This window comes from Protopterus annectens, chromosome 1.part0 (assembly GCF_019279795.1).
Source record: "Protopterus annectens isolate FY-2018-M chromosome 1.part0, PAN1.0, whole genome shotgun sequence".
Classification (NCBI taxonomy): Eukaryota; Metazoa; Chordata; order Ceratodontiformes; family Protopteridae; genus Protopterus; species Protopterus annectens.
The window spans coordinates 1,685,207,149-1,685,235,113 of NC_056725.1; positions in this window are offsets into that span (position 1 = coordinate 1,685,207,149).

The following is a 27,965-nucleotide window of genomic DNA, read 5'->3' on the forward strand; positions in this document are numbered from 1 at the left end:
CTGTGATTACAGGAACTTTGCATTCTTCCGGTATAGAGATGGTCCCTTTAGCGGATGAGAGAGGGGTAAAGTTAGCACTGAACCTATCTGCCAGGATGTTGGCAATATCAGTTGGTTCTGTATATTTGGTGCCATTGTGCTGTAACTCAGAGCAGATCTGAGTGTTGCAATTGAGATTCTTGACATAGCTATAGAATGCTTTGTGGTTGTCTTTAGAATCAGTGGTGATTTTGTTTTCGTAACTAGCTTTGGAGGATTTTATAAGGGATCTCAGCTTCTTACTGAGGCTGACCACGGAGTTCCTCCAATCATGGGATTTTACTCTTTTTTGCAACAGTTTCTTTCTTCTGTTGTAGAGTTTGTTTATGGCAGGGCACCACCAGATTGGCTTCCTTTTTTTGGAGGATAGCATCTTGGTTCTGTTAGGGATTGCACAATCCATGCACTCGTGTAAGTGCTTATAAAGTGCAATTGTATAGAATTCAGCAGTTGTACCTCTATTGTCCATCAGTATGGGTGTCATGAAGTTTGTCACGTTTGTCTTAAGAAGCGTGAAGTTGGCTTTGGAGAAATTTTTTATGGTGGTTTCCCTAATGGGTGGTGGGGTGGGATTTGGATGTCTAGGGAGATTTGCTTGTGGTCGGATCTGACCAACGTGGAATTGACCTCTGGTGTGGAACACCGGTTGCCCATGTTGGTAATGACCAGGTCTAGGATATTGCTGCCCCTGGTGGGGGTGTGGATTAGTTGATCCAAGGTGTTGGAATTTGTGAATTCCAGAAAACGTTGAGCACAATGTTGGGGTAGTTGAAATTGCCCATTATTAGGGTGTTAGGTTGTACCCTAATATTTTCCAGAGTATCAAGAAATGAGGAGTGGGAATCCTGGGGCATGGTGGGGGATCTGTAGCAAGCTACAATTTGGATTGCGGTCTTGCCCAGAGATAGTTGCACTTGGATAATCTTGGATGCATTATGCTGAGCAACTAGCCTGGAGGTGTGGATATCCTTAATGAATATGGACACGCCTCCACCTTTAGTGCTTCGGTCCAGGTTAGATGGCCGAAAGGTGTGGTATGAATTATAGCCTGGTAATGCAGGGGTGATCTCTGAAGCCTAGAACCAGGTCTCTGTCACTGCACAGATGTCGATGTTCTCCATTTTAAGGAGTGCCTCTAGTGAGTGCATTTTGAGGTTTAGACTCCTAGCATTAAGTAGCATTACCCTCAGATTTTGCTTGCTTGTACCTGTTACAGTGGTGAATTTGTCATTTGAATCTTGCCTAAAAAAGGCACTATAGGGGTGGCAAGAGCCTTAGCCAGTATCCGGAATCCCAAGGGCGACAGGTGCAGGCCATCTCTGGCAAAGCATTGTGGTTTATTGATCATGTCATCCCAGGCAGACAGATACTGGATCTCCTTAGAATGACACCAGAAGCTTAGCCAATTGTTGAAGACAATCAGTTTGTCCTTGTACTGTGGTATCATTCTGGGTGATGGCAGGATGCTATTCAGGGCTAGGGTCATACCTGCCTGGGCTATAAGATCAGACAGCTCCTCCATGTCTCTTTTCATGTAGTCCAGGGAGGTATATCTCAGGTCATTCACATCAACATGGACAATGACAGAGTCATATTTGTGCTTGTGGAGTGACCTGATTGCATGCGTTATGTGGTGGATCCTGGCACCTGACAGGCAGCTGACAGTAACTTTCTCCTTGTTTGGCCTGCTGAGTGGAACATCAGAGTGCCTGACTATAGAGTCACCTATGACTAGAGTGTTAGGTATGTTGTTATGCCTTGTGGGCTGTGGTTGAGTGGCACACTGTGTTTGTGGGCTGTGTGTCATTTGGGTTGTGTTGGGGGGTGGAGGTTGCTTGCATTTCTGCTTTGGAGGTCCCTGTTGCTTGGGTAGATTTTTTTTGAGAGCCTCCGTGAATGTAGGTGTGTGTTTTGTGTTTCTATGTGTGTGTTTTGGTGGTGTAGGTTTTGAGGGACTATGTGATGAGTGTGGTGTGCTATCGTCTCTATTACAACAATTGTAATGGAGGGAACACAGTGCAATACACTCAGAATAGCTGTTAAAATGCTTTTTAATAAAAATACATTCAGCTTACACAATCCACAAAACGGATAAAATGCACTGTTAGTTACTGTTAGTTTAGCGCTTTCACCTAACTGGCGTAGGCTTCATCAGAACTAATCAAGCCAGGTGTTTAATACCTTTTAAATAAACTTTTTGGCGCCATTTTTTTAAAAGATTTCTTAAAGCTATATACCAACCATATCTAAACACATAAAAACTATGCTAATGTAAACTATACAATTCTATCATACTCTTATAATATGTATATAAATTTATATATCTATATACTAAAAAATTGTTAGTATTCAGTTAATCATATCTTATTGATATATACTATAATATTAAGAATATTGAAAGATTATTAAAAATTGTTGCGAAATACTGTGCAAAATATATAAACCAGTACTATATACATGTATTTGTCAGTGAAATTGTTATTATTAAAATTTTGAACCAAATTAATAACCTATACAAGTTAAAATAATAACATACTAAATTTGTATATTAAATACAAAACTTCCATCTCTATATATTGAATATTAAAAATATTTATAATATTATATAAAATACCATAAAATATCTTAAAAAATGATTATATGTATCTCCAAATGTTATAAAAATGTTATAACAGATATTGTAAAACTTTTTACTGTATATACTTTTAAAACATGTTGAATCTGCATGAAAATATCCTACATTGTTCACATTTACTTATACAAAAGTGGTTTGATTGCAATGGTGTCATTAATGCCTGGATTGGTGGTGGCATCAGTATATAACTGCCACCACACTTCCTTATAACTCAAAAACTCCTTACAATTACCCCCCCTATTATTTACTTTAATATGTTCCAAAATCCCAAATTCAAACTTATGCTCATCACCAAAATTCATAACATGCCTATACAAGGCATTATTAGTATCTTTTTTCTTTATACTATAAGAATGATCATATATCCTTTTCCTAAATGGCCTCTCTGTTTTTCCTATATAGTATACTGGGCATTTTGAACACTTAGCCATATAAATAACATAAGGGGTTTTACAATTACCCTTAGCAAAATGTATAAGTTTTGTTAACATTATCCAAATTTATAAAGGCCTGTTTTGTTATAGATACACATTGGTTGCAATTTCCACACCTCCTCGTTATATACTTATTACTTTCTCCTTCATTTTTATTGTTATTACCTCCTTTTTTGTATTTATATTCATAATCTCTATCCAAGATTCTTTTTACATTTGGCCCCATCTTGTAAACCACTAAGGGTTTATCCCCCATAATTCGGGACAAATCATTGTCAATACTAAAAATTTGCCAATGATTATTAATAATTCTTTTAATGCTATTTACATACGGTGTGTAAGGAAGTACACAAGCCTTTTGATATTTTATCACATCCATGTTATTTGAAGTGGGATTTATTAAATTATTTATATTTGGATTATTACTATTTCTCAAACTTCCTAATAATGGTGTGTACCTTCTGCCCCAATTCTCTATAACATATTTTTTAACATCACTCATCATTTCACCATCATATTTCCTCTCCTTGAAAAGTGCTGTAATATATTCCAACTCAATTCGCATCTCCTCATATCTAGAGGTCATTCTAGCTGCCCTAATACATTGACCTTTATATACATTATAGAGCAGTTTCCTAGGATGATTACTGGTATAAAATAAATAATCATTAGAAAAAGTATTCTTTCTATATATATTTGATTTATAACCCCTTTCATCGTGAGAAACAAATGTATCTAAATATGCTATACCATTATTACTAATATTATGTGTAAATTTTAAAAAATCACTACTATTATTAATAAAATTAATAAACTGATATGTCATCTGTTTCTCCCCTCCATAAAATATATATATCATCTAAAAAATTAGTGTAATGCTCCACTTTCTGGAAATATGTTATAGAGAATTATTAATAATCATTGGCAAATTTTTAGTATTGACAATGATTTGTCCCGAATTATGGGGGATAAACCCTTAGTGGTTTACAAGATGGGGCCAAATGTAAAAAGAATCTTGGATAGAGATTATGAATATAAATACAAAAAAGAAGGAGGTAATAACAATAAAAATGAAGGATAAAGTAATAAGTATATAATGAGGAGGTGTGGAAATTGCAACCAATGTGTGTCTATAACAAAACAGGCCTTTATAAATTTGGATAATGTTAACAAAACTGTTATATATTTTGCTAAGGGTAATTGTAATACCCTTATGTTATTTATATGGCTAAGTGTTCAAAATGCCCAGTATACTATATAGGAAAAACAGAGAGGCCATTTAGGAAAAGGATATATGATCATTCTTATAGTATAAAGAAAAAGGATACTAATAATGCCTTGTATAGGCATGTTATGAATTTTGGTGATGAGCATAAGTTTGAATTTGGGATTTTGGAACATATTAAAGTAAATAATAGGGGGGGGTAATCGTAAGGAGTTTTTGAGTTATAAGGAAGTGTGGTGGCAGTTATATACTGATGCCACCACCAATCCGGGCATTAATGACACCATTGCAATCAAACCACTTTTGTATAAGTAAATGTGAACAATGTAAGATATTTTCATGCAGATTCAACATGTTTTAAAAGTATATACAGTAAAAAGTTTTACAATATCTGTTATAACATTTTTATAACATTTGGAGATACATATAATCATTTTTTAAGATATTTTATGGTATTTTATATAATATTATAAATATTTTTAATATTCAATATATAGAGATGGAAGTTTTGTATTTAATATACAAATTTAGTATGTTATTATTTTAACTTGTATAGGTTATTAATTTGGTTCAAAATTTTAATAATAACAATTTCACTGACAAATACATGTATATAGTACTGGTTTATATATTTTGCACAGTATTTCTCAACAATATTTTAATAATCTTTCAATATTCTTAATATTATAGTATATATCAATAAGATATGATTAACTGAATACTAACAATTTTTTAGTATATAGATATATACATTTATATACATATTATAAGAGTATGATAAAATTGTATAGTTTACATTAGCATAGTTTTTATGTGTTTAGATATGGTTGGTATATAGCTTTAAGAAATCTTTTAAAAAAATGGCGCCAAAAAGTTTATTTAAAAGGTATTAAACACCTGGCTTGATTAGTTCTGATGAAGCCTACGCCAGCTAGGTGAAAGCGCTAAACTAACAGTAACTAACAGTGCATTTTATCCGTTTTGTGGATTGTGTAAGCTGAATGTATTTTTATTAAAAAGCATTTTAACAGCTATTCTGTGTGTATTGCACTGCGTTCCCTCCATTACAATTGTTGTAATAGAGATGATAGCGTAGTTGCATTTAATACAACATTACTTTATTCATGAGTGTGGTGTGGTACAAGTGTTTACCTTCTCCTCTTGACTGTCTAGTCCAGTCTTGGGTGAAGAGAGCTTTGCTTCTAGTTTGGCTATATAAGTGCATCTCTCACAGGTTTTAGTGTTGGGTGGTAGGAGGAGTGGGTTGCCTGTGTACATGAGGCAATTGCTGCATTGCCCTAAGATGCCCAGATTCATCAGGTAGACTGGAGAAAACACCTGGAGCTGACCCTTAGACATGCCTGGATAGGTGCTTATTTATTATAGTACTAAAACTGTTTTCCTCTAGACAAGTGAGGAAAGTTGAGTGCTGTAGTAATTTCTAGCTTATTAGTGCTTACAATGAGTTCTGAATTAGTGCTGAGCTCAAAGAAACAGATTTGAGTGCTGAAACTAGAAAACTAGCTAGTTCTAAGAAACAAAATTAAGCTAGAAGGCTTCCCTTCAACACAGAAAGGCTTGGGGGCTCAGAAGCTTACAAACAGTCCTGGATACAGCAAATCTGTATCTGGACTAGATGACTTACAGAAAGGCAGGAAACAAGCTTAGAAAAACATTTTTTTTTGTAAAGTGGAAAGGGGAAAGGAGGAACAGAAACTAACTGGGTTGGCCTTCTCAAATGTTCTCCCTGGATTAGGTAGAATGAGGTAATGACACTAGACTGGGAGGAGTGTCCCAGATCAAATTTACAGTAGGGCGGGCAACTGCAAAGCCACCAAGTATAACAAAAATCAGAGCAAACAAACCCAACCAGATGCTTAACAATTGTAGAAGATTTCTAGTTAATAACTCACACACAGTAAAACTAGCTAGCAAAGTATATGCAGACAATAAAAGTGCTATAAATAACTCAGAAATAATCAAAAAACAGGATACTTAATGTTATATATATCACAGATTAGTTGGATCAGAGCGCTTCGTCTGACTTCCTGCGATTAGCTCAGTGTGAAATGGCAGAAACACTCACTTCTTAAGTAACAAAGTTGAAACAAACCTGAAACAACTTTAAAAAATAGCTTGAAAGAACCAATGAGGTGCTTACTCCAAGGCATAGTTCAGGCAATCCCAGTCAGCCAATGACCACAAACAATTCACGCTCACTGAAATGCTATACTGGCTTTGGTCAATAAATAAAAACATGAAACTTGGCCTTGTGTCCATATACTTTCTGGGAACTTGGCATCCACTCAGTGTGATAAAACATCAGGCACATGACCATGGCAGGGGAGGGAGGAATGTATAGGGAGGTCTGTAAAATCCCCACAAACAGGGCATACCTTTATCTCAAGTGTTATTTGAAGACATGCAGATGCTATCCCGTAGCTATGCATGATATACTTGGTACAGTAAAGAAGTCTGATCCGTGGGGAGTAGTGATGGAATGTTGGGATGACTATGCAGGTTCAGGACCCATGGTGGTTTGGTTTCAGGCAATTGCTCCTGTGTGGTCCAGTATGCATTCTACCAAGATATTGTGGTCCTTATGCAGATTGCATAAGCCACCCACCGAGTGATGCCTGAGTTCCTCAATGGCATTAGACTTCCATAGAATAACCTGTATCATTACTCCATTGACTATTCTAAAGTCATGACTTGTATCATGGTTACAATCACCAGACCCTCCAAATGACCAATGCATAAAAAGTGAGACATTACCGACCTCCCTCTAAACCACTTATCTCACTATTTTTATCACCTCATTTCATTCTGGTGCCTCATTAATTTGCCTGTCTGGTCCTGGACTACATTACCCAAGCATACATTAACACTAAACACATATATGTAACATGCAGGATTGCTGTGATCAGTTGACGTTACATGTTGGAATGACCATAATGTACTATATGTAATGGCATGGCTCATACTAGAAGGAGCAGAAAAGATGAAAGCACATCAGTGTGTCATGCTTCATACAGTTATGCAACACCAGTCCTAAAAGTAGTATGGCAGCTGTACAATGTATATGTCACCAACTGTATGCCAACAACATCACACATGCCACTAAAGCACTGATGTCAGTGTAATGTAAAAAATCAATTGTATCTATCACATGAACAATGATGGGTTATGTAGAATAATGTGACACATGTTTGACCTGTCAATGCAGACATTATTTAGGCAGAAAATAGATGCTGTCATGTGTGCTGTACAGACATAGTACATTCATGACATGATTCTCAGCAGCCACATTAGGTCTGATACACAAATGCTGGTATATCACACAACTCTGGTATCATGAGAATACAGTTTGCGCTTTTGGGATTTTGCAGATTTTGACATGGTGACCTATCATGTATGGCATCATGCATTACAAGTGTGACATGTATACAGAGTACATTAATGATGGGTCACAGTAATATTATGTCTAATTACAGCTGGTGTTGCACTTCACAAACATGATTGTAACCTGAGGCACACTTTCAGTAAGTTGCATATATACACTATTTAGAAATTAGGTATGTATGTATGATAGTAAATAGTGCCAGACCTTATGCCACAGAAGCAAGGCTTGTATATGATGTATATTTATGCAAACAATATCTTATTACTTTAAGGGTTCTTTAGATCTTTTGGCACATGGCTGCAAGTCATCACCCACATCAATGCATAAGAACATGGTCACTAGACAGGTTTGGCCACACACTGCATGTGCCATTGCTGTAAGCTCTGTATTTGCAGTAGCTAACCAGATACACTTACTTTGTCCCCAGACAAGATACTGCACACACTCTTAGCAAGCCATCCAGGTTATTGCTCTGTCTTTAGCTACTGAAATATATACATTGTTGTAAACACACAAATAGCACTCATCTGGGATATGACCAATATCTGTGATATTTATAAACTCACCAAAGGTTGGTGCTGACCATCACCATTCTGTCTTCTTAGCTCTAGATGCTCAGATTATCTGATGGATAGGTTGAACCATTTGTGTTGACACTGCTGCCTGTTTATGGGTGCAGCAGTATCTACAGTTAGGGGCTCAACTTGTCCCTTCTAATATGTAAGCAGAGTGGGTGTTTCACTGTGAAGGGGATTACTGCCCAAAAGTATATCTTCATGGACCAGCACATGGCCCACAATGTCCTCTCTTTGTTACCCTAAATTGGAGCATATGTTTTTCCAGACCAGACCATCTGTGTTTTATTATGGTGGCAGAGGTCTGACCACATGAGATTGTGACAGTTGTCAGTACCTGCTTGCCACAGACATTGGCAAACATCCCTTGTGGATTGTGCTTCATGTATGTAACCTCATCTGTGCATCTACGAGTACAGTTGGTAGTAGTCCATGACATGCCATGTGGGAATGCTGATACTGACTATTTCTACATATTAAACAACATTATGAGAAACATGCTCATTTACATATTTGATGGTGCATAACAGGCAGAAAAAATGTTAATCAGGGTACAGCTCAGAAACACTGCAAAAGAAAAAAAAACAGTATTGATGACCGTGCAAATAATTTATTGTGTTCTAAGCAATCTGGTACCCCAGCAATTTGCTTTGTTGGTTATTACATAGTATTTATTTTGTAACAACTCAGAAACACTGTTTAGTTAATAAAGTTATTCACAATCACACAGAAGCAAATGGTTGCACTGTGAATCAAACCAAGTATTGCTACAAATTATAGACATATCAGTCATAGAGTTAAGCCTGTTTCCAAAGATGAAGTTTATGATGCTTGTGGCAGCATTATCCTGAATGGATATGAATGCACATTGGCTGCTACTTAAATATCCTTTAATATCAGTGCACCATTGAAAGATGTTAGTATGATATTTTTAGTGGATTGTTTTGGAGTTTCTTAATGCTGTGTGGATTTCAAGTAGATGTTGCTTCTGAATCAGTAAGCATTATGTTTTACATGCCAGGCTAATTTATCAGTAGTGCTGCGTGTTATATTCTATTATACAACAACCCCCCCCATTAATATTCCAAAATGTGTACGCTGATTGGTCAGCATGCACATTGTAAATCAGAGTTATAGTAATGGAAAAAGGACCGGTTGCCCGGTCTTTTTCCATTAGTATACTCTTTTTTTTTTTTTTTACAGCAACGGAGAACGCAAGATCTCTGTTGCTTTTTACTACCTGTTTCGCTATGTTAAATGAGTTTAACATAGCGAGAAAGCTTTAAAAAAAGTAAAGGAGATCTTCCTATAATAATGTTGATTAGTATGCGTTTGTAACGCTTTTACATCACTATATTTCCTGGCTTTTATGACGCTTACACTATTTAGACATACAATCATATAGTATAAAGTCAGTAGAATTTCACCATAGATATATATTTTTCATCTGACATATTCCACCAGATTATATATAATTCTTGATATGACAGAGTATATTAATATGTGTAAGAAGTTCTAACTGCTAGGGTATATTTGAATTCTTTAACATACATTATGATTAGAACAAGAATGAAGTAATGTTCCATTAAGTAACTAGAGAAACAGCATTCAGTAAATAATATTTACGTTTATGGCCAATGAAGAGGTTAGAATTAATATTCAAAATTGTGATTCTATGTATCATATCCAAGTATTTTTTGTGGGTTCGTGATACCTGTGACAGTTACACTTGATCGAGACACTTTTTTTCTTCTTATTCCTTTTCTTTCATTTGACGTCTACCTGAATTTAATATGTAAATTATACAGCATATGATATTTCACCTGATAGATGTAAGTGAAATATAGCGATTACAGGCAGGCAGATTGCTCATCATGGGATAGACTCTCGACCACGACAGCGGCAAAATATAGATAGCCGCTGGACATGTTGAGATCGAGCTTCTGAGTATTAGCTGTACTCAGGAGCGTCACACACTGTGACACTAATACCCATGCTGGTGACACTGATCGAGAAATTCTTTAGGAAACTGATTTATGCTCCCCTGTACAATCTATATATACACATGAATTATTACACGGGAGAGACATGAAGTAAGACTGACTTGTTAGGATTGTTTATTGTGAATTTTTTAATATTTTAATATAATATTTATTACCGTACATATATTTTTGTGTTTATACATTGTTTTTTACACACATATATTAGCTGCTTTTCATATATATACTTCAGCTAGTTTTAGATATTTATATGTGCAGACATCTGTAGGTTGTATATACGTTTTTAGCAGAACTTCGTGTACTGTTGATCCCTTGGAGGTTAAGTAATATGTTATTCAACAGTATAGAAATTGAGGGCGGAGTTGCAGCTTGACTAACACTATGGAGCAGTTCGATTTCACATAATCATCAATTTAATTAATTTATTTAATTTATTTCATTTTATCTTATTTCATTGCCTTTTTTATGCTATTTCTTTGCATTTCATTTCATTTGAGTTTTTTAATGAAAATAACACAGGATCGTTATTTACTCTGATAAGTTTGTGTTGAAATTTCCTTCAGCGAGCTGAATATGAAGTGCTCCGAGTCAGCTCCTGAACCACGCACAACACCCATAAAGATTCAATGGGATGTCAGCGTAAAGCTCGCTCTGTTTTGTTTGAAGTGAAGTCAAATAGAAATTAGATTTCACCAGTTTTTTAAGATTGTGTTTTATTGATCAAATTTGTAGCACTTGTAAACATTGAGTCGTGTGTTGAAAATTGTTTTATTCATTTATTTTTGTTTAGTACTAAGAATTTCGAACTTTAATGTTATGCTGATGGTTTTAACCATAGATGGAATTATAGCGATCGTTACACTATACATTATATACTATGCATTGATGAATTGAGAGACTTTGTTTAATTACTATTTTTAATAAGGTTGAACAGTTACTGGTTTATTTCAGCAATGATTGAGCTTATCAGTAACTTTGTTTAAACCCATCTCTCTTCTGTTCTAATTGACTTATTTGCATAATTAATAGTTTAATGATGTGATTAGCTGCTGAATGCTTTGGTATATAAACTGTTGAATAATTCATGTTATTGTATCTGAAGAAGCTTGCGAGCAGCAAGTTTAAAGCTCATTCACTTTTATTCATCTATTGGAATAAAGATTTGTGCAGAAGAAGGTGTCTCGTGGTGTGTCCTGATTAGTTACTTTATCGTGATATTGAGACTACGTTTGCTACAGGATACTTTAGGGAGCTGAGCGGCAATTGTGTCTTCTTTTTTGAGTTCTGTCTGGTTTGTTGCTGCCTCTTCCACGCTATGGAGGACACCAATGTTGAGCTAGACTACAACCCGACCCATAGACTGGGTCCACCTGGGATCGAAGCCTTTCTGCCCAGCAAAGGTAATCCGCTGTTGAATATAGACTTTCCTGAAACGAATATCAATATGCCGACAACGAATGCTTCTGAGAATATGATGGATTTTTATTCCTCGTTAAGAGATCTTGAGAACAACTTATACAAATTCCAGAGAATGTCCTGGCAAAGGAAACATTTACAAGCGTGCCTTAACTTCAAGGTAATTCCGAGAGGCATGCGCGTTTTGTGCATGCCCACTTATGGACAAAAATACCCAGATCTCCTTAAAAAATGGCAAGATTTGAATTTAGAACTTAGCAACAAGTATATTCAATTGTTACTTGATTATTTTGAGCCTGTAGAAAATGAACTGCAGAGAGAGATCGACACAGCATATAAAGCCATTGTTGAGAGATTCAACACGGAGTTATATAGCCGTAAACTAAATGATATTTCGTTGCAAATCAAGTTATATGGTGAAAAGCTAAGAGGCATTAAACAGAAAAAACTCATGAGGGATGTACAAGATTTCAGAACAGGCAATATTTTCGTGTGGGAAAGGGCGAATGAGAACAACATGGGCCGCAATGAACAAATGCCTTACACGCAACAGAGGAAGCCGGATATGGGAGGTGAAGGAGATTTAAATTTGGCGCCAACGGATCGGGCTGTGTATAGCTCCACAGAACAGACCAATGATAGAAGAACAACCCTTGTAGTTAACCCTGAGGATTCTACACCGCCACCAAATCAACTGGCTCTATTATCCACAGATGACTCTGTAAGAACTGGTACTATCAGGAAAAATTATGCGATGTCCAACAAGAACAGTGAGACCCCTTTTCCAATCAGGACTTACCCGTTGACCAGGGGGAGGTCTGGAAGTCGGGGACCCAGGAAATGCAAATCCTCAATAAGCAGGTACAAGAAAAACACAAAAAGGAACTGGAATTGACTTCCTTGGTTTTTAATTTGTCTAAATGTAGCTTATCTGCTTCTGATTTCTCGCTACTGAACAAAGGATTAAATTATGTACCATCACAATATAGCAAATTGTCAGAGACTCTTGTAGACTTGAGGATGTTTGCAAGAAAAGTAGCGTTACGCTTGATGTTTAACAATAAAGCAGATTCATTGGGACATGCAAATTCTAATTTCAAACCCAGAAGTATGTTTTCGCCCATGTTGCCAACAGATGTTGAATGTTTTGTAAAATCCTGTGAGAAGGATTTTTAAGCACTGTATGCCGATAGACATGTCAAGAATAGATTTTTCAACTTAGAAAGAGCTGAATATCAATCTATGAAAAATCTGAAAAAGAACACAGACATAGTTATTACAAATGCTGACAAGGGTGGGGGAGTAGTGGTGCTTGATAGAGATGAATATGTGATCAATGTAGAAAGCACATTACAGCAAAATAGTACTTACCAAGAATTGCCACTAGAGGGGGTCAAGAGAATATTCAACAAAGTTAGTGATGAGTTATATGACATTTTAATGTGTCGACAAGTGAGCAAGGAGATGTTTGATTTTCTACACATCAGTGAACCTCTGATACCTGTGCTAAAAGGCTTGCCGAAGATACATAAAACAGTAGAACCAATACCCATGAGACCAATAGTATCTGGTAGATTATGGGCCACCTACAATATTTCCATTTTCATAGAAAAAATGCTGAGACCGATAGTGAACAACATAAATACTGTCCTTAGAGACACTCAACATTTGTTGAAGGACTTAGAGTCCTTCGACCTTTTGGAGAAGTTAAATGGGAAATTATTGTTGGTGACCTTAGACGTGCGTGATCTGTTCACATGCATCCCTAATGATTATGGGATGCAGGCGGTGAGAGAACTGTTGGTTAAAAACAGTGACTTCTCCAGAAACAGGCAGATATTGATTAACCAGTTACTTGAGTTGGTACTAGAATGTAATGTGTTCACATTTCATAATAAATATTATTTGCAAACATGGGGTGTCGCTATGGGCACCCCATGTGCAAACTCCTATGCCAAACCTGGTATTATATTACTGGGAACAGGCACATGTTTTCAACAGCAATTGGATGAGACACATACGCATCTACAGGAGATTTGTGGATGACGTCTTTCTAGCATGGGATGGGACTGTTGAGCAATTGGACAGTTTTGTACAATATTTAGAAACGACCACCACGTTCTTAAAATTCACATATGAATATTCTTATAGAGAGATTAATTTTTTAGATCTGACTTTACATTATGACATCCATGATAACCTGTCCTTTAGGCTTTTCAGAAAAACTTGTTGGAGGAATACTCTCCTGGAATATAGTAGCATGCACCCGAGATATATGTTCACGGGTATAATGAAAGGACAATTTTCGAGATTAACAAGGTTATGTAAGGATATGAATGTCCTACGTAGTGAAGCAGATCTGATGGAGAGACTGTTCATAGCCAGAGGTTACAAGAGCAAGTTAGTGAATGATATGAGGAATCATGTCATGTCTGATGACAACGGACAAGTTGCTTCAGGAGACACTGAGATTAGACTTGTGACAGTCAAAACTGGACGTTTGCCCACTTACCACAGGCAAAGTACATCAATTAACTTTGTACTAAAATACACCAATGATATACATGAGATCGAGAAGATTATCAATAGACATTGGAACCTACTTGGGATTACAGATAATACAAGGGCTATAGTAGGTGGTAAACCGAGGTTTGTTTTCAAGACTTGTGACAACTTGAAAACAATTTTTTCCTATAATTCGAATGACATGCCCCCAATAGTAGATGGTAAATCTGATAGGATAGGAACGTTTCCATGCAACCATTGCAGCATGTGCCAATACATTGATTCCATACAGGAATATGAACATCCTCATGGACATTTTCATTTCACACCCAGAAGTCATACTGACTGTGACACCATGAATTTAGTCTATATGGCTAAATGCGCTTTATGCCCAGCGTTCTATGTTGGCCTCACTAAGAGGAAACTGAGAGAGCGCATATATAATCATATCTACGACATACGTAGACAAAATGAGCTTAATGCATTAGCCAAGCACATTATTCTGAATCCCACACATAGGTTTAAATTCAGGGTTTTACAAAATATCAAGTTTAACTGCAGACTGGGTGATAATGATAGAGCTCTAGCTAAGTTAGAGATGGAATGGATATTCAGATCTGGAGCACATAGAGCTCCGGGCATAAATAACTACGTCTCTATAAAACCATTTTTATAACAAACTGAGAAAAAAGGGCCCTAAATAGGGCCAGTACAGTTTTCCTATAATAATGTTGATTAGTATGCGTTTGTAACGCTTTTACATCACTATATTTCCTGGCTTTTATGACGCTTACACTATTTAGACATACAATCATATAGTATAAAGTCAGTAGAATTTCACCATAGATATATATTTTTCATCTGACATATTCCACCAGATTATATATAATTCTTGATATGACAGAGTATATTAATATGTGTAAGAAGTTCTAACTGCTAGGGTATATTTGAATTCTTTAACATACATTATGATTAGAACAAGAATGAAGTAATGTTCCATTAAGTAACTAGAGAAACAGCATTCAGTAAATAATATTTACGTTTATGGCCAATGAAGAGGTTAGAATTAATATTCAAAATTGTGATTCTATGTATCATATCCAAGTATTTTTTGTGGGTTCGTGATACCTGTGACAGTTACACTTGATCGAGACAACTTTTTTTCTTCTTATTCCTTTTCTTTCATTTGACGTCTACCTGAATTTAATATGTAAATTATACAGCATATGATATTTCACCTGATAGATGTAAGTGAAATATAGCGATTACAGGCAGGCAGATTGCTCATCATGGGATAGACTCTCGACCACGACAGCGGCAAAATATAGATAGCCGCTGGACATGTTGAGATCGAGCTTCTGAGTATTAGCTGTACTCAGGAGCGTCACACACTGTGACACTAATACCCATGCTGGTGACACTGATCGAGAAATTCTTTAGGAAACTGATTTATGCTCCCCTGTACAATCTATATATACACATGAATTATTACACGGGAGAGACATGAAGTAAGACTGACTTGTTAGGATTATTTATTGTGAATTTTTTAATATAATATTTATTACCGTACATATATTTTTGTGTTTATACATTGTTTTTTACACACATATATTAGCTGCTTTTCATATATATACTTCAGCTAGTTTTAGATATTTATATGTGCAGACATCTGTAGGTTGTATATACGTTTTTAGCAGAACTTCGTGTACTGTTGATCCCTTGGAGGTTAAGTAATATGTTATTCAACAGTATAGAAATTGAGGGCGGAGTTGCAGCTTGACTAACACTATGGAGCAGTTCGATTTCACATAATCATCAATTTAATTAATTTATTTAATTTATTTCATTTTATCTTATTTCATTGCCTTTTTTATGCTATTTCTTTGCATTTCATTTCATTTGAGTTTTTTAATGAAAATAACACAGGATCGTTATTTACTCTGATAAGTTTGTGTTGAAATTTCCTTCAGCGAGCTGAATATGAAGTGCTCCGAGTCAGCTCCTGAACCACGCACAACACCCATAAAGATTCAATGGGATGTCAGCGTAAAGCTCGTTCTGTTTTGTTTGAAGTGAAGTCAAGTAGAAATTGAATTTCACCAGTTTTTTAAGAATGTGTTTTATTGATCAAATTTGTAGCACTTGTAAACATTTAGTTGTGTGTTGAAAACTGTTTTTATTCATTTATTTTTGTTTAGTACTAAGAATTTCGAACTTTAATGTTATGCTGATGGTTTTAACCATAGATGGAATTATAGCGATCGTTACACTATACATTATATACTATGCATTGATGAATTGAGAGACTTTGTTTAATTACTATTTTTAATAAGGTTGAACAGTTACTGGTTTATTTCAGCAATGATTGAGCTTATCAGTAACTTTGTTTAAACCCATCTCTCTTCTGTTCTAATTGACTTATTTGCATAATTAATAGTTTAATGATGTGATTAGCTGCTGAATGCTTTGGTATATAAACTGTTGAATAATTCATGTTATTGTATCTGAAGAAGCTTGTGAGCAGCAAGCGAAAGCGCTCATTCACTTTTATTCATCTATTGGAATAAAGATTTGTGCAGAAGAAGGTGTCTCGTGGTGTGTCCTGATTAGTTACTTTATCGTGAAATTAGGTATGTATGTATGATAGTAAATAGTGCCAGACCTTATGCCACAGAAGCAAGGCTTGTATATGATGTATATTTATGCAAACAATATCTTATTACTTTAAGGGTTCTTTAGATCTTTTGGCACATGGCTGCAAGTCATCACCCACATCAAAGCATAAGAACATGGTCACTAGACAGGTTTGGCCACACACTGCATGTGCCATTGCTGTAAGCTCTGTATTTGCAGTAGCTAACCAGATACACTTACTTTGTCCCCAGACAAGATACTGCACACACTCTTAGCAAGCCATCCAGGTTATTGCTCTGTCTTTAGCTACTGAAATATATACATTGTTGTAAACACACAAATAGCACTCATCTGGGATATGACCAATATCTGTGATATTTATAAACTCACCAAAGGTTGGTGCTGACCATCACCATTCTGTCTTCTTAGCTCTAGATGCTCAGATTATCTGATGGATAGGTTGAACCATTTGCGTTGACACTGCTGCCTGTTTATGGGTGCAGCAGTATCTACAGTTAGGGGCTCAACTTGTCCCTTCTAATATGTAAGCAGAGTGGGTGTTTCACTGTGAAGGGGATTACTGCCCAAAAGTATATCTTCATGGACCAGCACATGGCCCACAATGTCCTCTCTTTGTTACCCTAAATTGGAGCATATGTTTTCCAGACCAGACCATCTGTGTTTTATTATGGTGGCAGAGGTCTGACCACATGAGATTGTGACAGTTGTCAGTACCTGCTTGCCACAGACATTGGCAAACATCCCTTGTGGATTGTGCTTCATGTATGTAACCTCATCTGTGCATCTACGAGTACAGTTGGTAGTAGTCCATGACATGCCATGTGGGAATGCTGATACTGACTATTTCTACATATTAAACAACATTATGAGAAACATGCTCATTTACATATTTGATGGTGCATAACAGGCAGAAAAAATGTTAATCAGGGTACAGCTCAGAAACACTGCAAAAGAAAAAAACAGTATTGATGACCGTGCAAATAATTTATTGTGTTCTAAGCAATCTGGTACCCCAGCAATTTGCTTTGTTGGTTATTACATAGTATTTATTTTGTAACAACTCAGAAACACTGTTTAGTTAATAAAGTTATTCATAATCACACAGAAGCAAATGGTTGCACTGTGAATCAAACCAAGTATTGCTACAAATTATAGACATATCAGTCATAGAGTTAAGCCTGTTTCCAAAGATGAAGTTTATGATGCTTGTGGCAGCATTATCCTGAATGGATATGAATGCACATTGGCTGCTACTTAAATATCCTTTAATATCAGTGCACCATTGAAAGATGTTAGTATGATATTTTTAGTGGATTGTTTTGGAGTTTCTTAATGCTGTGTGGATTTCAAGTAGATGTTGCTTCTGAATCAGTAAGCATTATGTTTTACATGCCAGGCTAATTTATCAGTAGTGCTGCGTGTTATATTCTATTATACAACAACCCCCCCCATTAATATTCCAAAATGTGTACGCTGATTGGTCAGCATGCACATTGTAAATCAGAGTTATAGTAATGGAAAAAGGACCGGTTGCCCGGTCTTTTTCCATTAGTATACTCTTTTTTTTTTTTTTTACAGCAACGGAGAACGCAAGATCTCTGTTGCTTTTTACTACCTGTTTCGCTATGTTAAATGAGTTTAACATAGCGAGAAAGCTTTAAAAAAAGTAAAGGAGATCTTCCTATCTCCGTTGCTTTTTTTAAAGGTGTCTTGCTATGTTAAATGGGTTTAACATAGCGAGACAGCTTTAAAAAAAGCAACGGGTATTCTCCGTTGCTTTTTTAAAAGCTGTCTTGCTATGTTAAACTCCTTTAACATAGTGAGACACTTTGTAAAAAGCAACGGAGATCTTGCTTTCTCCGTTGCTTTTGCCCACAGCTCTGATATACTGTGTAAGCATACGCATGCGCAGTACATCAGAACTGCCACAGAATACCAGACAGCTGTGGAAGGGCAGCAAGGAGGCATTATACAATGCCATTATTTAAGAAAAGTAATTTTTTTCCCTTAAATAATGTCATTGTATAATGGCAATAACCCACTTCTGGGTGTGGGTAATGCTGGATTTACCCACGGTTGTCTTTGTTTGGCCACTCGGGCTTCGCCCCCGTGACCAAACCACACCAATGACTCTGTGGGTTTATGTACCTCAAGGCAGCTGTTACAAAAGTTCAGCAGTGTTTGTTGAGACTGAGACATGTTTAGGCTATTGTTTTACAATACAGTATTCATTTCAAGAACCCTCAAACAACTATTTGATTTTGTAGTATACCTTAATAGTTGCTGGCATAGACAATGCAGGTGCTTCAAACCACATCTTTCCTATTTCATGCAGTCTACAGCAGGAAGAGGAAGGGAAGGCAAACTTCCTGAAGCAGGAAACAGAGGTTCCAATGAAGGTCCATTGTGGAAACATTGTGCTACTAAAAGGTAGTAGCAGTAGTCAGGACATTAGATAGAGGAGGTAGATCAAAGTGGTTGCAGATGAAATGTAGTGGGAAGATAATGGGTTCTTATGCAGTGAATGCAGATATGTCAGTGACATGGAGGATCAGGTGAAGATAAAGGCCTGGAACATTCAGCTGTTGCAGCAGAGCAGGAGGTCACTGAAAGTGACAAGCCTGTACTGACCTAGGTTTATGAAGTTACCATAAGTAGAATTCCCGGTACTCTATTGATCAAAGTCATGTATATAATTTATGTTTATAGCCTTTGTTTATCTTCATTGATTTTATATCCCAAAAATATCTGAAACTGTCTCAAAATGTTTCATGACAGTGAGATGTCCTTTTCTGGATTTATCAAATACAAAATAATATCATCTGCAAATAAAGCCAACTTTTCATGATTACCATACCAATTATATCCTTGAATTACTAAATCCTTTATTTTCTTTGCCAATTGTTGCAAATATAAAGTAAATAACAAAGAAGAAAGAGGACACCTCTGCTTAGTTCCTGTGTTCAAACACAGCTTATTGGAAAGGTACCCTCCCATGTTAATTTTTGCCTCCAATCTTTCATATATCCTCCTAATTAACCTTAATATTATATTAGAGAATGCAAATGCTTCAACTGCCCTCCTCATAAAATCCCAGCTTACTCTGTCCAATGCTTTTTCTGCATCAAGACCCACTAACAACAGGGGTGTTTTCTTACATTCTGTTTCTCTCTGGATCATCATTTCTCTATTAATGTTGTCAAATGTTTGCTTCCCCTGCACAAAACTACACTGATCTATATCAATTTTGGCACACATTTGCCATTCTTTTAGCTAGTATAGAAATGAACACTTTGTAACCTTGGTTTAAATTGAAATGGATTTATACGAGTCTGGGTATGACAAGTCATTACCATCTTTGGTTAATATAACCAAGAGGTGGACTCCCCAATTCTAACTTCTTGGGTCCTGAATGTGAGCCATTTGGCTATCCACTCACTCAGTGACATAATGGTTTGTACCAAACCTTTGAAGTCTGTCAACAATGCCCAAGTGGGGTATTGTGTCAAATGCCTTGGCCAGGTCAAGGTAGGCATATAAGGCATTGTCAGACCCCACTTTGATGGATCTCCTGCATATTCACAAAACAAACAGTACCAGAATTACCCATTCTAAGACTTAAACATTGACTTTGATATAAATAGGACCTGCTGGAGAGACAGGTATGTTCATAGGTTCCATAGGTGTGTACTAGGCTAATGCCCCTGGATCCTTTACAAGCCTAGCCCATAGGATTACCCTGGCATCATGCCACCCGACCTTAGTTCCTAGTGCCTCTGTTGAGTAGAGCCACTGGGGTGATCCCCGTGGTGAATTTTCTATTTTCCATTCACTCATCAAAATTTATCTTGAAGAGGGCCAGTGAGGTGCTCTGCTTGACATATATGGGAAGTCTATTCCATAGCATGGGAAGTCTATGGGTTATGAACCTGTCCATCCAGCATGTTCTGTTGATTGTGATAATGAGGTTGAGGTCTCTGGAGTGTGTTGTGCGGAGGGATTGGGATTTTTTTAGATGTAGCATTTCTAACCATGTCTTTGAAAGTGAAGCAGAGATTGCTTCTAAGTAGGCGATATGAGACAGAGAATAGTTGGAGTTTTTTTAGTCTGTCCATATAGGACAAGTGTTTAAGGCCTAGGATCCTCTTTGTGAGGTACTTTTGTGGCCTCTCCAGTTGTTGCAGGTGTCTAGTGAGGTACATGCCAAATGGGGCATTGTACTCGATGATTGGCCTAATGAGGGAGACAATGACCTCTTTCTTCCTGGATGCAAAACCCTTAGTAATGAGATGTGCCACAAAGAAGGACTTTCTGACCACAGTTGCAATGTGGTGGTCAAAAGAGAGGTTGCTGTCAACCTGTGTTCCCAGATCTCTTGTAATGCCTTCTGTGTTCAGTTGACTACCATCAATGTGGTAATTCATGGGAACCAGGTTTTTCCCAATGGGGATGACGACAAATATTTTGGCATTGAGCTTAAGGCCATGGTTCTGACACCAGTCATTGGTCTCACTGAGGCCTTTCTGTAGGATGTCAACATCACTTGGGGAGTTAATAATAGCTCCCAACTTGCAATCATCTGCAAACTTTGTCAGCCAGAGTCTCTTCATGTTGGCCTGGACTTCAGAGAAGTAGATACCAAACAGGAGAAGACCAAGGACCGAACCCTGTGGGACTCCACTCATGACTGGTCGGCAATCTGACTCAGAGTCAGCTACTTTCACACTGTGGGTTCTATCTGTGAGCCAAATTGCAGCCCACCTAGTGATATAGGGGTTGATGCCTAGCTTAGTGAGTTTTTCTGTGATTCCTGAGTGGGGAATGGTATCAAAGGCCTTGGCCAGTTCAAGGTAGGCTGTATAAACCACCTTGCCTTCATCCACAGCTCTGGTGACTGACTCAAAGAAGTCAACCAAGTTGAGCAGGCATGATCTACCCTTCACAAAACCAGACTGTGTAGGATCCAGAGTTTGAAGATTCCCTATATCCTTGTTTATTAGGTCCATGATAATGCGTTCCATAGCTTTGCATATCAGACTTGTCAGACTAATGGGGCGATAGTTCCCAGGGTCTGTAGTCACTCCTTTGTGGAGAGGGATGACTGTAGCATTGCACCATTCTGTAGGGACAAAGCCTGAGGTGAGACTGTGATTGAACAGGGCACACAGGTGAGGTGCCAGTTCACTCTGTTACCTTGATACGGCACTCTTATAGATAGCACCCCAAAAAGGCAAACCCCCATTTCTCGGTCACTCACGTCCCCCGGAATCTCTTTTAAAGTTTTTTTGTCTAGTCCTTCTAGCATGTCGAGGGATCAGTTGCTAATGTCCTCTCCTGCTCAGCTGGTGAACCTGGGAATATTGAGGCAATGTTACAATTGCCTCATGTACACAGACAACCCTCTCCTCCTCCCACAAAACACAAATACATGCGAGAGATGCAACTATACGGCCAAACTGGAGGCCGAGCTCTCTCAACATAGGACTGGCAAGACCAGTCAGGAGGAGAAGGTTACCACACACACTATAGACCCAGTCTCACATAGTACCATCACAACCTCAAATCATACACATAAACACACAAAGACATACTCGGCTCTGATCAAAAATCTACCAAAACAGCAGAGGCCACCAAAGCAGACACCCAAACAACCACCACCTCAGAACACAACACCTGCAACACATAGACCTCACAGTCAGAGTGTCAAACAGTCACAGCCCTTAAGGCCAAACACAATGCCAGACACACTAGTCATTGGTGACTCCATAGTCAGACACACTGGCGTCCGCTCACCAGACTGAGTAAGGAGAAGGTCACAGTAAGCTGCCTGTCGGGCACTAGAATCCGCCACATAACGCAAGCACTCAGGTCTCTCAACAGCAGGTACAAATATGACTCAGTCATTGTCCACGCTGGTGTAAACGACCTGAGGCGTACCTCCTTGGACTACATGAAAAGAGACATTGAGGAGCTCTCTGATTATGTAGCCCAGGCAGGTATGACCCTGACCTTGAGCAGTATCCTACCTTCACCAAGAATGATGCCACAATACAGAGATAAGATGATCAGCTTTAACAATTGGCTTAAACTCTGGTGTCATTCAAAGGGGATCAATGTCTGTCTGCCTGGGATGACATGCTGGACAAGCCACGCTGCTTCAAGGGACGGCTTGCACCTGTCACCCTGGGATTCGGATATTGGCAAAGGCTCTTGCCACCCCATAGTGCCTTTTTAGGCAAGGCTCAAATTCTAAACCTACCACCCTAGAACACAAAAAGGAAAAAACTAAGGGTAATGCTGCTCAATGCCAGAAGTCTAAATCTCAAAATGCACGCACTCGAGGCCCTTCTCAGTATGGAGAACATCGATGTCTGTGCAGTGACAGAAACCTGGTTCAAGGCTCCTGAGAGCACCCCAGCACTATCAGGTTTTACCTCTTATCATGCGTTCCGGCCCCAAAATCCGGACAATACCAAGAAAGGAGGGTATCCATATTCATCAAAGACACCCACACCTCAAGACTGGTGGCAACGCACGATGCATCGGAGACCATCCAGGTGCAATTAACCATAGGCAAGACTGCTCTGCAAATTGTAGCATGTTACAGGCCACCCTCACAAACTCAGGAACCTCACATGGCCTTCCTGAAAACACTAGAGGGATAAATGTATCACCAAACACCATCATACTAGGTGACTTCAATTACCCTAATATAGACTGGGAACACTACTCAAGCCCAAACACCCTAGCCCAAAAGTTCCTGGAATTCATAAACTCAAATGCCATGGAACAACTAGTCACCATCCCCACAAGAGGAGATAAAATACTTGATCTCATCATCACGAACATGGGAGCACAATGTTCAACACCGGAAGTATACCCCTCACTGGTGAGATCAGATCACAAACTAATCTCGCTGGAGGTCCTCATCCCCCCCCCACCCGCAAAAAAAAAAACCACAGTAAAGAACTTCTCGAAAGCCGACTTCACACCTCTAAAAACTAGTGTGGTCTCCTTTAAGGCCCCCGAGCCGACGGAAAACAGTACTCAAGCCGCTGAATCACTTACAAATGCCTTCTACCAGCACCTGCAGGACTGCATGGATAAGGCAATCCCAAGCAAAACAAAGACTCTTTGTACCAAAGGCAAGCGTCCACTCTGGTGGACCCCAGCCATAAACAAACTCTACAACAAAAGGAGGAAGCTACTACAAGATAGAGCAAAATCCTTAAAAGGTAAGACACCCTTGATCACTTTAAGTAAAAAACTAAGAGCTCTCATAAAATCATCCAAAGCAAATTTTGAGAGAAAATAGCTAAAGACTCAAAAGACAATCATAAGGCCTTCTTTAGCTATGTTAGAAACCTGGGAGGAAACTCCCAGATATGCTCAGAACTAGTTCAAAATGATGTGAAGATTACTGATCCTACAGACATTGCCAACATACTGGCTGACAGGTTCAGTGCAAACTTCTGCCCCAAAAGGAGAGATATCTATACCAGCGATTGCAGCCCCCAAACATCTCCAACGCCCAAGTGAGAACTGCTCTCTCCAAAGCAAAAACACAGCATCCATGGGACCTGATGGTGTCCCCGGCTGTGTGCTCCACGAACTCAATGAGGAATTAAACCCACAGCTAGGACAGCTGTTTAATCATAGTCTTACCTCTGGATACGTACCCAGGAGTGGCGCACTGCAACTGTGGTCCCACTTCACAAAGGCGGTGCCTCCACCGACCCTGGAAATTACCGCCCATTAGCTTGACAAGCCTTATCTGCAAAGCCATGGAGAGGATCATAATGGACCTCATAAATAAAGACATAGGGAATTTGCAGACTTTGGATCCATCCCAGTTTGGCTTTGTCAAAGGCAGATCATGCCTTCTAAACTTGGTTGACTTGTTGGAAACAGTCACCAAAGCCATTGATGAGGGAAAGGCAGTCCATACAGCCTACCTCGATCTGGCGAAGGCCTTTGATACAATACCCCACTCGGGTATCATTGAAAAACTCATCAGCTTAAATGTTAACACATACATCACAAGATGGGTTGCAAACTGGCTGAGTGACAGAACCCACAGGGTCAGAGTTGCTGGCGCCATGTCAGACTCAAAGCCTGTCACAAGTGGTGTACCACAGGGCTCAGTCCTGGGCCCACTCTTGTTTGGCATCTACTTTTCCAAGTACAAGCAAACACAGGAGGGTTATGGCTGACAAAGTTTGCAGATGACTGCAAACTGGCCATAGTAGAAAACACATCTGACACAGATATCCTTCAGAAGGGTCTCACAGAAACGGATAACTGGTGCCAGAGCCATGGCCTAAAGTTAAATGCCAAAAAATGCATAGTCATACCCTTCGGGAAAAACAAGGTTACCCCTAGCTACCAAATAGGTGGCAATCCACTGAGTACAGAAGAAGTTATCAGGGACCTGGGGACCCAGGTTGATAGTAGTCTGTCATTTGACACCCATGTAGCTAAAGTAGTTAGGAAGACCTTCTACATTGCCCACCTTATCATGAAGGGATTCTCATCTAGATCAAGGGAGGTCATAGTCTCCTATACTCATCACTCATCAGACCAATGATTGAGTACAATGCCCCATTCGGAATGTATCTGACCCGACACTTGCAGCAGCTGGAGAGGCCACAAAAGTTCCTCACCAAAAGGATAAAGGGTCTCAAACATCTGTCCTATGCTGCCCGACTGAAAGAACTCCAGCTCTATTCAGTCACTGCTTGCTCAGAGGTGACCTTTGCCTAACATACAAGGCCATGTCAAACCCAGATTTGATGAATATGCTTCACCTCAAAAATCTAGATCCATCAGAGCCACAAGGGCGGAGACTTAAACCTCGACACGGCTATTAATAGGACGTGCTGGAGGGATAGATTCATCACCCAAAGACTCCCTATGCTGTGGAATAAAATCCTGGTATATGTGAGGCAGAGCACCTCGCTGGCCTTGTTCAAGAGAAATCTTGACCAATGGATGGGAGATCGCAGATATACCCCAGGGATTACCTCAGTGTCACTGCTCAACAGAGGCACAGCAAAATAATGGGTATAGTTCCCCATACTAAAGGGGTGGCGTAAGCCACAAAACTATGGGCTAGACTTGTAAATGCCCTCGGGCAGATAGCCTAGTATGAACCTATGAACCTATGAACCTATGTAGAACACAGCCAGGGATCTTGTCAGGTCCCATAGAAGCTGTATTCTTGGCCTTGGACAGTGCTGTTTTAACGTGTGCAGCAGTAATACTGGGTGCCTAGCAATCGACTGGTATTGTGATTGGTCCTTTGGGGGGGGAGCAGTAAAGTTGGCACTGAATCTGTTGGCCAGTATATTGGCAATATCTGTTGGCTCGGTATAAGAGGTACCATTGTGCAGTAGCTCAGAGCAAATCTGGGTATTGCCGTGGAGATTCTTTACATAACTGTAGAAGGCCTTGTGGTTGTCTTTACTATCTGCTGCAATTCTGTTTTCATAGCTAGCTTTAGAGGATTTGATGAGGGATCTCAACCTTTTGTTGAGGTTGATAAGGGAGTTTTTCTAGTCCTGGAACTTATTCTGCATCAGTTTCCTCCTTTTGTTCTAAAGCTTGTTTATGGCAGGGGACCACCAGATTGGCTTGCTTTTTTTTTGAGGAGTGCGTCTTGGTTCTATTGGGTATGGCGAGATCCATGGATTTGTGTATGTGTTTGTACAGTGCATTAGTGTATGATTCGGTGGTAATGCAACTAATCTCCATTTGCATGGGTGCCGTGAAGTTAGCCACCTCTGTTTTTAGGAGCCCAAAGTTAGCTTTGGAAAAGTTTTTCATGGTGGTTACCTTTGTGGGGGGGGGGGGGTGTGAATTTGCAAGGTGATTAGTTTGTGGTCGGATCTAACCAGGGAGGAGTTGACTACTGGTGTAGAGTAATGGTCGCCCATGTTAGGAATGACCAGGTCAAGGATGTTGCTACCTCTAGTGGGGGTAAGAATGAGCTGGTCCCAGTCATTGGAATTAATGAATTGCAGGAAGCGTTGGGCAGGTGTATTGGTATATGACTAGTTTTCCCAGTTAATGGAGGGGGTAGTTGAAATCGCCCAGTATGAGAGTGTTAGGTTGGACCCTAATATTCTCCCGGGTGCTTAGGAACGTGAAGTGTGAGTCTTGGGACATGGTTGGGGACCTGTAGCAGGCTATGACCTGAATCACTGTCTTACCCAATCTTAGATGCACCTGAAGTATCTCAGTTGTGTTAGGTTGGGCTACCAGTCTGGAGGTGTGCACATCCTTTATGAATATGGATACACCACCGCCTTTGGAACTTTGGTCCAAGTTCTGGGGCTGAAAATTGTGGAATGAGTTATAGCCTGGTAGTGCAGATGTGCTTTCTGCTGCCTTGAACCAGGTCTCTGTTGCAGCGCAAATGTCGATGTTCTCCATTTTAAGGAGTGCTTCGAGTGAGTGCATTTTGAGATTTAGACTTCTAGCATTGAGCAGCATGACCTTCAGATTGCATTTGTTTGTAGCTGTTATGGTGGTAATTTGGTCTTTGGAGCACCACGTAAAAAGGCACTATAGGGGTGGCAAAAGCCTTGGCCGGTATCTGTAAGCCCAGGGGTGAGAGATGCAGGCCATCTCTGTCAAAGCATCGAGGTCTATCAGTCATGTCATCCCAGGCTGACAGATACTGGATCCCCTTAGAATGACACCAGAAACTTAGCCAGTTGTTGAAATCAGACATTTTCTGCTTTTACTGTGGTATCATTCTGGGTGGTGGTAGGATATCCCAGAGATTACTCCTTTTCTGGAACAGGCTACCCATCATGTGAAGCAGAGTTTCTCCATAACGCAATTCAAGTGTAACTTGGCCATTTGTATGGGGAACATGAAATTAATCCCTGGTTTGGCACCTGTGTCTATAATGGACACAGGCAGCCTGTAAATGGTTCATCTCCTAGGACCCTGACTGTAAATGTTTCACCTCCCAAGCCACTGCTTATATTTATAAAGGGTACCAGAACTTGTCAGAGGTTTGGGATGCATGGCTAGGCCTTAAAAGGCCATTATGGTCATTAATCTTGTAA